The sequence below is a fragment of the Camelus bactrianus genome, chromosome 11, assembly GCF_048773025.1.
Source record: "Camelus bactrianus isolate YW-2024 breed Bactrian camel chromosome 11, ASM4877302v1, whole genome shotgun sequence".
Classification (NCBI taxonomy): Eukaryota; Metazoa; Chordata; class Mammalia; order Artiodactyla; family Camelidae; genus Camelus; species Camelus bactrianus.
In genome coordinates, this window is record NC_133549.1 from 61715016 (window position 1) to 61728390 (window position 13375).

Here is a 13375-nt window from a genome sequence, read left to right on the forward strand (position 1 = left end):
CACTGTTATGTCTGAGTTCCTTTCTCTTTGTTTTTTTGTGTATCGATTGTAGGTTTTTGGCTTGTGGTTACCATGAGGTTTGTATATATTAATGTATGTATATTAACACATATATGTAACATACATATATATGTTTGTTTTAAACTGATAGTCATTTAAGTTCAAACACATTCTAAAAGCTTTACATTTTTTTACTCATTCATGTTTTATGTTTTTGTTGTCATATTTTACATATTTATTTGTATCCCTTAACTTTTTTTTCTCATTAAACTTTGTTTTAATGGGTCTCAAAATTCTGTGACAGATTTTTGCTCAAGTTGTTTCCATTAAAAAGTACTGATTTTAAAAACTAATAACTTAAAATTGCGACACACACCAAAGAAACAAATGGTCCACAAAACATTCTTCTTTCCTTCTGAAGGTTTTACGATGCATTGTTATCATTAACCAGTCTTTTACTACTAAACTTAAGTGGCCAATTGAGACAAACAATTCTGAGACCGTTCTTCCACCACTGATTAAGACTGGAGTGGCAGGTATTGGGGATAATACTCATTTAGCCTTCTGAGCTTTCTGGGTGGACTTGGTGACCTTGCCAGCTGCCTTCTTGTCTACTGCCTTGATGACACCCATGGCAACCATCTGTCTTATGTCACAGGCAGCAAAATGGCCCAGAGGAAGATAGTCAGAGACGCTCTCAACACACATGGGCTTGCCAGGAACCATGTCAACAATGGCAGCATCACCAGATTTCAAGAACTTGGGGCCTTCTTTCAGCTTTTTCCCAGAACGACGGTCAATCTTCTTCAGTTCAGCAAACCTGCAAGCAATGTGAGCTGTGTGACAATCCAGCACAGGTGCATATCCAGCACTGATCTGGCCTGGATGGTTCAAGATAATCACCTGAGCTGTGAAGCCAGCTGCTTCCATTGGTGGATCATTTTTGCTGTCACCAGCCACATTGCCGCAACGAACATCCTTGACAGACACATTCTTGATGTTGAAGCCCACGTTGTCCCCAGGGAGGGCTTCACTCAAAGCTTCATGGTGCATCTCAACGGACTTGACTTCAGTTGTAATGTTGACTGGAGCAAAGATGACCACCATGCCGGGTTTGAGAACACCGGTCTCCATTCGACCCACAGGGACAGTACCAATACTGTCTACACCAATCTTGTAGACGTCCTGGAGGGGCATATGCAAGGGTTTGTCAGTTGGCCGAGTTGGTGGCAGGATGCAATCCAGAGCCTCAGGCAGCATGGTTCCACTGGCATTGCCATCTTTACGGGTGACTTTCCATCCCTTGAACCAAGGCATGTTGGCTCCAGCATATTGTCACCATTCCAGCCAGAAATTGGCACAAATGCTATGGTGTCAGGGTTGTAGCCAATTTTCTTAATGTAGGTGCTGACTTCCTTAACAATTTCCTCATAGCTCTTCTGGCTGTAGGGTGGCTCAGTGCAATCCATTTTGTTGACGCCGGCGATTAGTTTTTTCACACCCAGAGTGTAAGCCAGAAGGGCATGCTCATGGGCCTGCCCATTCTTGGAGATACCTGTTTCAAATTCACCAACACCAGCAGCCACAATCAGGACAGCACAGTCAGCCTGAAATGTGCCTGTAATCATGTTTTTGATAGTCTCTGTGTCCTGGGGCATCAATGATGGTCACGTAGTACTTGCTGGTCTTGAATTTCCGCAGGGAGATAACAGTGGTGATACCGCGCTCACATTCTGCCTTCAGTTTGTCCAAGACCCAGGCATACCTGAAGGAGCCCTTTCCCATCTCGGCAGCCTCCTTCTCGAACTTTTCGATGATTCTCTTGTCGATACCACCACATTTATAGATCAGTTGGCTGGTGGTGGTAGACTTGCTGGAATCTACGTGTCTGATGACCACGATGTTGATGTGAGTCTTCTCCTTTCCCATTTTGGCTTAGATTTAGCGGTGGTTTTCATGACACCTGTGTCCTGGCCACAAACCCGTTGCGAAAAAGCTCTTTATTGTAGTTATAATTGATTTTATGACTTTAGTCTTTTAACCTTCATACTAGATTTTTAAAGTGGTTGATCCTCTGTCTTTATTATATGTTTGCCAGTGAGATGTTTTCCCTTCATATATTTTTAAAAATTTTGGTTGTGAAGCAGGTATTGCAATATAAAATTTACTAGTTTATAAATAACAGTTGGAATAAATTAGGTTTTCCTGCTCAGATGGCTTTCTACTGTTTGTGGGGAAGACTTTTAAGATTTGTGTTCGTTCTTGACAGCAGTCTTAAGGAGGCTGTTGTTTAGCATTTGGGCAAGAGAGCCAGTTCAGCAGTTTGCATTTAAAAAGGACTCTTTCCACTTTTTTTCCCCCTTTAGTCTCAAGCGAGTTTTAGTCACCTCCTAGGGTGTTTACATTTCAAAGACATGCTAAGATTTACATCTTCATGTGGCAGAGAAGGAAAATGTAAGTTTTCTCCTAAAGGTTTCAGTGCATTTTGGACGATTTTGGCAGTCCCAATTAAAATGTAGCACCACTCTGTAAGTAGAGGGAGCATCCTGTAAAGAATATTGTTCTGGACTCATGGTCAAATGAGGCCTCTTCAGGGTTGGAAATGAAAGGGAGGAGTCATTTGGGCCACCGTGGTCCTGGAAGTGGTAAACCTATTGAACTATTCCAGTTTTGCACAGTAGGAGATGGGCTTCGTCTCAGTGTTTTCCTTTCACCGTGAGCCTTACCAGTGATCACTGTGGTGGAAGGATTGGCATGGTGCCAGTCAGTGAATATCCAAGTGAGGAATGGAAAAGCTATGGTAGAAATGTTGCTGGTTCTAGAAGCCTTTGCTTTCCCATTTCCTTCTTCCTCCTCATCAGAGGCCTTTGTAACCCTGTCAGATTTTCCCTTGGTGGCAGAAATGCTTCATGAGATGTGTTTTAGTTTTGCCTCATTCAAGGGAAGGCTGAGGGGGTTCAGGATTTGTAATATCTCACAGGAAACAAGCATATAGCCTGGATGAATCTTAAAGGAATTACGGATTTTTGGGTCTTTAGAGATACCAGTCAGTGGGGTGCATTTTAACAGTTGTAACAGTTCAGAGAATATTACAAAGAAACAAACCCACAGTAGCCAATTAGTTTGCCTCTCTCCTTCCTGCTGTATAAAATCTTTAAGAAATGTTTGAATTTCAGTTAAGGTCTATTTTTTGTCTTGTTTTGTTTTTTTGAGCTCAGTTTCTACTGCTTGGTTTTTTTTCTCCTGTCACTTTAATCTTACGTGTTGTTACCAGAAAATTTTGGGTGATGTCACTGGGGACTCCCTTCATAGGTGGGGAGTTTCCTTTCCAGGATGTACTAGGAGATCTCTGTGGGTTTGGGGTCTGCGTTCACTATTAAGTTATGCACAGGGTCTTTGGGAAAAGCCCCTAGGCCTCTGGAGTGTAAGATTTGAGTCTTAGCGTGTTGGTATATGTGGCCTGAATAGCACCAAGGAAGCATTCATGGGTTTTTGAGTTTATGAAGGAGCTGGGGTTTTTAGGTGCTGACACCACATGCTCAAGACACTTTTATTTACCCATTAATTATCCATTAACTTTTTTTAAAGTAACATCATGCCAGGGATTGGACCATAATATTCTTATCAGGTCAGGGGATGAAGAGTAACAGTAGCGAGTGAAGTAGTGACACAGAGACCATAGGCCTCTGTTGTATTTTCCCTTTGGTGACGCCATTGGGTTCTGGCTGCAAAGCTATTTCACTATTCTGGGTTAGGACAGGTGGTCTGGGCATGACCCACTGACTCAGTGGTTCCAGGTGGAGTTCTCCCATCTTCCTCACTTACTGGAATCTTTTCCTTATGTCTTTAGCCCAGAGCCTCTCCTTTGGTGGTGACAACAGCCTTCTGATCCAATTTACCCTCCTTACTCTCTTTCATCTTGATGCGTGGAGGACCCTTATGCATGTTAATAGTCAATTAATGTTTTTATAATTAGTGGCCTAAGCATCTCGTTAGATCGTATGGTGTTGATCACAAAGCTCTGGGGAGATCATTGGGTTATTATAGCAGCTGTGACATTTTGGGTTGGATACCACAGGCAACACACAACAGAGACAATCTGAGGAAGCATACAGCAGTCCAGCAGACCCCCAACAAGCAGATGGTGTTACCTGTGTGAGTTAGGTGGTCAGTAAGCAAGTTGTGCATTCTTTTCAGTTAATTGCAAGGGCAGCCATGCAATCCTGCCAACTACGTCAGTTGTTTTGTGCGGGTCTCGGCCTATCAGTAACCAATGATGTGGCTGGACTGGCCTTTGTCGTTCTTATGTTTGCAAGATGCCCTTCAGCAGTAACCATGAGGGAACTTTGAACAAAAATAAAGGTTTATTACTTGCAAGACCTGGAAATTACAGCATACCTGGGGCCTCACAGTGAGGTCATAGAGAGAGAGTGAGGGAGTGAGAGCGTGCATGGGTCTGGAGCTCTGCTTTTATTGGAGTTGAGAGTGGGGGTATAGGATTTTGAGGGCTCACTCCCCCCCTTTTTTCATTTTTCAGCTTTATTGGGTAGAATTGTTAATTTGACTGCACATTTACAATATATTACATGTAAATACATATACACAATATACTGCACATTTTTTTTAATTTACATGTAGTACTGTTTATTGTTTCTAAGAAGGTTTAGAGCTTTAGCTTTTTAAACTTACATAGTTATCAAAAGAATGACAACCATGAAATAATAAAAATTAATTCAAAAAGATACATGAACTCTGCTATTAACAGCAATATTGTTTATAATTGCCAAGACATGGAAGCATCCCAAGTGTACATCAACAGATGAATGGATAAAGAAGATGCAGCTTACATATGTGATGGAATACAACTCACCAATAAGAAAGAAGGATAGTTTGCCATTAGTGGCCCTTCATTTTTTTTTTTTTTTTCATTTCAAAAACCAGAATTTTGTAACTGACATAAACATTTCCATTCCATCAAACCCAACAGAATATCTCGAAATAAACTTAACCAGAGAGGTTATTACCTATACCATGAAAACTGTAAAACATTGATGAAGGAAATTGGAGATGATACAAATAAATGTATCAAGCTTGGGGGAATATGATTTTGAGGGCTCACTCTTTCTTGGTGAATTTAAAACATAAGAGCAGGAATTTAAGCATGGGTTGGATGCAGGGTATGAAAGAAAAGACTTAAGGACTCTGGGTTTTGCCCTGAGTAATGCTGGTTGAGGATAAATAAATGTTTGTCTAGTTAGGGCTGGAGTTCTCACCCTTTGATACCCTTTCGTGGCACCCACCTCCTGTTTTGAGACTGCTTGTTTGCTGGCTTGTGGCCTCAATTGTCTCCATAATCTTGGACAATCAAGAGCTAATTTCAGTTTTGTGTTCACTGTGCCAAGCACAGTGCTAGACACTCGACAAGTGATTATTTTTGAGTGGGTCACTTCTGGTCATTCCTCTGGGGCTTGCTGAGAATGTAGATACAGATGGGAAGGGCTCTCTGGTATGGGAAACAGTATCTATGAGTATAGAATGAGACGGGAGATGTTGGCACGTTTTTGCTCAAAGAGAGACAGTACTGGAATTAAAACTTGTTCTAGTGAGCTAAGTGGCCTTTTAGTTGGGTGGTATCTCTGCATTTATTCTTGCAGTGCTAGATGCTTGCACAAGGCTTCTGAGATGATTTCTAGTTCTGAACTTTCAGAAAAGTCATGGGCTTGAACATTATTTTCCCCTCCTGATCTGAAATTGCCTCAGCTTGTTGAAAGTACCTTAAAGGACTTGTTTGTTTCCACCTGGATAATAAATCCCTGGGCATGTGTTGCATTTGGTACTCTTTCCAAGTGCTTTTCAAGAATTCTTTCATGGCACCCACACAGCCCCATGGGGCTGAGACCATGTCTTATCCTTTTATCATCCTGACTGCTGACATGATGCTGCCTACCTGGAAGATACTCAGTACATCTAACTTTAGTGAGTATGTGGTAAGGATTTGCTTTTCCTTTTTGCAAATAAAGCAATGAGGATTAGATAGGTGACAGCTATTTAGTGTCAAATGTTGGTTTTCTTTATCTTTTTCACCATATCATCGTCTCTAATCTTTTTTTTAGTAATTTGTGTTAATGACACATGACCATTTCAGATAGTTGGTATATTCTGGTAGTAAATCCATTCCTGTCTTCCGTCTGGGCTCATTCTTTGGATTTCCTTTGCCTTCCCATTCTGTTGTCTGTCTTTTGAGAATGAACATCCAGGTAATCAAATCAGTGAGGTATCTGTATAAAACAAAACAAAAACCCAAAATAAATAAGAATAGTATTTATCTGCAGGTTTTGAGAGAGTCCCACCACAGAATGTTAACATGTGAATAACATTGAATTCCAGGGCTCAGCAGGCCCAATATTTTATTCCACAGCAAAGGGCATTTCAAATGCATGGGACACTAGGAATGAGTAATTTGGATTTCGACCTGTGCTTTAAGTACTCACCACTGGTACCATTCACCCTACAATTAATCAAATCCAGTTGAGAAGTTGTGCATCTCTTCTGATATTTCTTTCTGCTCCCGACGACTGGAAGCCTCATGAAGTCATGTCTATGTCTGTACAACTCTCACAGTGCCTCTCATAGGCTGAAACCCAATGAACAGCCGATTTTGAATATTTATACCTATTGTGTATTTCCACCTGCATATTACATCTTCAGTTCAAGCTCAGTATGAGTTAACTTAGTCTCTTCATTCTAAAAAGGATTTAAGTCTGCTTACATGGATGTCATATGGCAAGAAAATATAAATTAGAGAAAGGTAGGACAAAATAAGAAAAAGAAGGGTAGGGCTATAAAGTGGAGCCCCCATGAGGCACACATGCTATAGGTAAACCACAGATTTGGCTTTACAGAACTAGGAAACCTGATGGGTTACACATTGTCTATTCACAATAAATGGGTTACTGTTCATTGTCTATATAATAAAAGCCAGCCACCTTCTCAGGAGGTGCACAACCACTGGACCCGAAGAGCCTAAAGGGAGTTTTTTGAAGGCTGTCCATGAAATGCATAGCTCTTTGCTGGCCTGGACTCTCCAAGGGGTAGATTTTCAAGTATAGAGTGGAATGGATAGATTGAACAGCTTTCAGCCAGTCCTTCATAAATTTTATTTCTCCCAGCAGAGCTTTTGTTCAAATGCCATTTATTTTTAAGAGAACATATTCATCTTGCTCCCAGACTAATTCTCATGTCTGCTTCTCTTTTTCTGAAACTAAATTATAGTCATACAGCCACAAAATTCTGTATGACTGTAGTTGTATAAGACCCCTTTGCTTGTTTCTCTCCATATCCAACCAGTTATCAGAATTGCTTCCTTTCTTCCTTTCTTGTCTCTGCCCCTTCCCCATCTCCTTCATCGCTTATGTGCCAGAAGCTTAGTATGCATGTGAAGGCATGTAAGAAGGCATTTTAACATATGTAACAATTGGCAAGAGAACTGGCCAGTCAGAAAGAGTATCACTTTTGACATAAGAATAAGGTTCTTGAAGCCTTCCCATGTTCTAGGCACAAACTCTTCAGTTGCTGGCTTGAGGAGAGGAGTAGAAGAGGGCTGCGGTGGTGAGGTAGACATGGGGATGAACGAGTGGTGGTTTCAGGTAAGAAGCTATTTTTTACTCAAGTATAAATGTGTTTCAGTATATTAATAGCTGATACAGCTGCACTGGTGGTGCACAGCTAATGCATGTCAGCCCTAGGTACATGTGGTGACAAAGATGACTCAGCCGTGGTTTGTATTCCGAAGGACCCTGGAGTTCCCTATCTTCAGAATGTGTTTCAGAAACATCCTTTCCTTGCTCTATTGCCACGACAGCAGTTTAGACCCTTTCTATCCCAGGCTTCATTGATTATAATTATCCCTTAACTGGTCTTCTAAGTTTAAATTTCTTTGTTCTTTTATTTTTCCTCCTGTCAATGTTTCAAGTATGTGCTGCCAGAAAAAAATCCCTGAAATCCTGCTTCTGTCATGCCATTACCTTCTACTCCAGAATTGTCAGTGGATTTTCCTTTTTTCTTGGATAACATTCACACTCTCTAGCTGGGTATTCAAGGCCTTCTATTTTTTTTTTTTTTTTTTTAACCTACACCGCTGCATCAAGGCATACGGTGACAGTTCAAAGCTATGCTGGCTTGATGCTAAGCGTAGTTTCCTGGGAAGGAGCTTGGCGGTACCACTCTTGCTGCTGGGCACACTGCCTCTTACAATGGCTCTCTGCAAAACAAACACTGAACACTGTTTACTGGTAAAAGTAAAAGTTCTCTTTACCTTCCTTTTGGTTAATGAAAACAAACATTAATGTAGGTCTCTTGTAAAAATGAAGTGTTATCAAGGGAACTTTTGAAAAGTGGGGAATACTTGTGCTTTCCAGGGGTATTGGCAGAACAAGGATTGCATGTTGTCCTTCATCTGGTACTTGGTAAATGAGACTTTTAAGCCCCTAAACCCCAATGCTATTTCCCCTTATTGATAAAGGCAGTTAACTGTTGATCTGCTTTGGGGGACAAAGATACATCCTTTCTTAGACAGAAGAGCTTTTATTTCATGGTTGAGTGACTACAGTGAGACTATGTCAATCACATACTTCTACGAGTCCTCGGTCACATACTTCGACATTAACTTCAGTGCCTTTTTTGGTTTTAGATATTGAAGTTCCTTTAAAGAAGCACTTGCCAATATCCCCACTATTAGCCCTGGTTTACTCCAATCATTTATGCTACTTCTGTTGGGGTTTTATTTGAGTTATTGGGAGGTTTAAATAAGGTAGTGCATGTAAAGTGATTAATACAGTAACTGGTCCATTTTAAGAGCTTAATTAATGGTAGCTACCATAATGATTCTTACACAGTTGAGAATATTCCATAATCACAAAATGAGCCCTCAAGCCACCTTAGTTCTTCAGATAAGGACTAATCACCTGGCAAGACTCTGAGGAGGTAGAGTATACAGATAAGGTAAGTTTTCAAACAGGAAGGGAGTGATGAAGGGCCTACCTAATATATGTGATGATGTAACTGGAGGATGTCCTGAGCACCCAGAGGGATTATTTAAGGCAGAATTCAACAAACTAGGACCCATAGGTCAAATCTGACCTCCTGCCTCTTTGTGTGTGACCTGAGAGTTAAGAATGCTTTTTTTCAGTTCTGGATGGTTGAAAAAGAATCTAAAGAAGAATGATATTTCAGGGCACATGAAAATTAAATGAAATTCAAATTTCAGTACCTGTAAATAAAGTTTAAAAAAATTTTTCTGGGGGGAGATAATTAGGCTTATTTATTTATTTTAACTGATGTTCTGGGAATTGAACCCAGGACCTTGTGAATGCTAAGCATTCATTGAGCTATACCATCTCACCTGATAAATAAAGTTTTATTGGCACACTTCCATGCCTGTTTGTGTGAGCACTGTCAGTAGCTGCTTTTGCTCTATAATGGCAGTGTTGAGTAGCAGTGACAGAGACTATATGGGTTGCAAAGCTGAAAATATTTGCTATCTACTCCTTTATGGTAAAAGTTTGACCTGGTCTAAGGTAGAAAGATTTAAGAAAGGGTGGTGAGGGAAAACTCAGTTCACCAAGCTTCCAAGGGGAGGCCCTGGTGACTCGGGCCATGGAATTAGATTCTGTCCTAGTTCAGTAAATACTTACTGAATACTTCCTGTATGAGAGACATTGCTCTGGGTCAAAGAATTATTCTCTTTCAGAAACATCACAATATTATAAATTCATGGAATTGTGTACCAGTTACTGTTCTATGGGCCTCAGAAGTATTAACATTTAATATTCACAAAAACCTTGTGAAGTAAGGGTGATTAGAAGCCTCCTTTTTACAGATGAGGAAAATAAGACAATAAAAAGGTTAAACATCTCAAGTCAAAAAGGTCATAAGGACTCCAACTCAAGCTGCCTGGCTCCAGACCCCAAGCATTTAATCCCAAACTGTCTACTCATAGCAAAAACTGTGAGCCCCAGGGAAATTAGAGTCAGTAGTACACATTGGAACTAACAATAATTTTAGGTTATTACTAGTAATGATTTTGAGTTAACCATAATTTTTGTAGAGGCAGAGTCAGGAAACAGACTTATCAGTTATGATACATTTCCCAGTTGTAAGAATCTTGGTTACTGACTAGGATTTTCACTACGTTTGTGGATACTGAATGTACTTTTGATCAGTGTATTTTGGTAAAAATTTTTTAAAAATCACATATGAACATACACAATATATATGATACACTTACATATATTAATATATACAAATTTGGTCTTGTGCACCTTACCTCCCCATCCACCTGCCCCCAAGAATTACTTACTCTGAACTGTGCTTGGCTGTGTTATCAGTAACAATGAGGGTAGGTAAAAATAGATGAAACTTATTCTTATGAGTATTGTAAGGATATTGTTAACATCATCGTTTATTTACATTCGGTAATGTCCCTTTTTTGAGGATTCCCCAGGGAAAATTCTCATGTGGTCTTATTAATGTTATAATTCCTAAAGCAATCAGTGTGATTTTTCACAGCGATCTTGTGACAAAGAAAATGATCAAGATTTCTTTTCACTTTGGGCCCTTGAAGGTTTCAGAGCCAAATCTCTGGCCAGTAAGTGCTGTGCATCTTTAGCTTTATTCCTGGTCTAACTTTATGATCCTCTGTTTGCTTTTCTTTATTTTTTTTTTTTTAACCTGCTTAAATTGTATGGCCTCTCGTTGTTATTTATGTAACCATAATCAGAAACAAGGCAGAATTTAAGTAAATGTATGTATGCATGTAGACCCACTCGCATATATACATGCACATACACAGTGCATTTTGGACTCCCCAAGAAGCTGGTTTTGATTTGTGAGCAGAGGGCCAATTAAGATTGTATAACTACTCAGCATACTTGCTGATAACAAGGAGGTCATCAAAAAATCCCTGATAATTAGGAGGATTATCACAACCATAAATTTACCATGCCTTTGATGAGTGTTGGTTGCACTTAATGACTCACTGAAGATCAAATCACCTTGCCTTTCAGCAGTAATATGAGTTTAATAAGCATTAGTGTGATGATGATGACAATGAGTAAACAGTCATCTTAGTGATAACAATTTGGTCCAGGCAGGAGGGAAAATATTCCTTACTGGGCTTACTTGACTGTGACAAGAGATGGGAAGGCAGAATCTGGTAGAGGGAATGAAAGGGCTAGTGGGGTCAAAAAATATCTAAGAGATGAGCTTAAGAGACATGGAGTTGGGGTGGGCCTGGGAGTGTGCGCAGAATCGAAGGACGCTGTAGCATGAGCTTGGTTCAGAGTAAAGAGTGAGGGAGGCATCACACTGGAGCATGTATGGGTGCTTGAGTCACATTGCTGGCTCTATTGCTTACTCTCCGTGTGACCTTGGGCAAGTCATCTGACCTCTGTGTGTCTCAGTTACTTACCTGAAAGAGCATGAGCAAAAAATACCTACCCCACAGGGTTGTTGAGAAATTAAATGGTATATATAATTCTTGTGAAATTTTTGAGTCAAGGCTTGGTACATTCTGAGTATAAATAATTGGTATTGCTTATGCTGCTGCTGCTAGACCATAGTGCAGAGAATGCAGAGATTCTTATCTCAGGGTTCTAAGGGGATTATGCAACATTTTGAAAGTAGAAATGTAATTGTGAGAGCCATCTTATGATATTTAAACAAAATATAGATCATTATTTGTACTATGTATTATATGCCATATATTTCATTTGACATTTAAATTTATGTTGCATTCTCTTTTTTTGTATATGTATACATACATTTATTTATTGAAGTGTAGTCAGTTTACAGTGTTGTGAATTTCTGGTATACAGCACAATGCTTCAAACATGAACATACATGTATTCATTTTCATATGCTTTTTCATCATAAGTGTATGTTGAATATAGTTCCCTGTGCTATACAGTATAAACTTGTCATTTATCTATTTTATATATATTAGTATCCACAAATCTCAAACTCCCAATTTACCCCTTCCTTCCTTCTTCCCCTCCTAGTAACCATAAGTGTGTTTTCTATGTGAGTCTGTTTCTGTTTTGTAAACAAGTTCGTTTGTCTTTTTTTCTTTCTTTTTTTTTTTTTTTTTTTGCATTCCAAATATAAGTGATATCATAGTATTTTTCATTTTCTTTCTGGCTTACTTCACTTAGGATGACATTCTCCAGGTCCATCCATGTTTCCGCAAATGGCATTATTTTATTATTGTTTATGGCCAAGTAGTATTCCATTGTATAAATACACCACAGCTTCTGGCAGAAGACCTGAACAAGCAGTTCTCTAATGAAGACATTCAAACAGCCAATAGGCACATGAAAAAATGCTCAACATTGCTAATTATCAGAGAAATGCAAATCAAAACTACAATGAGGTATCACCTCACACCAGTCAGAATGGCCATCATTCAAAAGTCCACAAACAATAAATGCTGGAGAGGATGTGGAGAAAAGGGAACCCTCCTACACTGTTGGTGGAAATGTAGTTTGGTGCGACCATTACGGAAAACAGTATGGAGATTCCTCAAAAGACTAAAAATAGACTTACCATATGATCCAGCAATCCCATTCCTGGGCATATATCCAGAGAGAGCCTTAATTCAAAACGAAACATGTACCCCAGTGTTTACAGCAGCACTATTTACAATAGCCAAGACATGGAAACAACTTAAATGCCCATTGACATATTGTGTTCTTATCATCTCATCTCCCCATATATATTGCTTTGCATCACATGAAACATCTACATGGTAGAGGTTTGATAAATACTCATAGATATGAATTAAAGGGTGTACTTAATATTTTGGGATAATGAAGAAATCAATGAGCTTAAAATTTCAAGTGAAAATGTTGCCATGAAAATGCCAGTAATATTAATAAACATAAGATTGTATAAGGTTTTTGACCTATCTCAGTCCTTTCATAAACACATTAATTCTCATCAACTCTGGTGGACTACATGCTACAATAAGTCCCATTTTATGGATGAGGAAACATGTGGCTTAGAGGTTTAATCTTGTGCCACAGCTAGTAAGTGATGTGCCATAGTAAGTAAGTGATTGAAGTCAGAATTCATGTCTTTGGGCACCTCCAACAAAGAAATTGTTTTTCATACTTCTTTGGCATTAGGAAACCTGAGATCAGTGATTAACTGACTCAACCTGTAAGGTGAAGGGGGTTACAAACTCAAATTTTCACAGGGTCTGAGAAGATCACATGCATTTGTGCAGCAGGCTGAGTGGAGAAAGGGGAGTAGGGAGAACTGTAAGTAACTGCAGATCCACGCCCCACTTGAAGGGGGCAGTTGCTAATTTGGTAGGCAG

The 13375-nt window shown here is 39.6% G+C and overlaps 1 pseudogene; it reads right to left on the bottom strand.

Annotated features, from left to right (window-relative positions):
- Window positions 1–259: 259 nt before the first annotated feature.
- LOC105071288 (elongation factor 1-alpha 1 pseudogene) lies at window positions 260–1996 on the bottom strand (annotated as a pseudogene).
- Between the last annotated feature and the right edge of the window lie 11379 nt (window positions 1997–13375).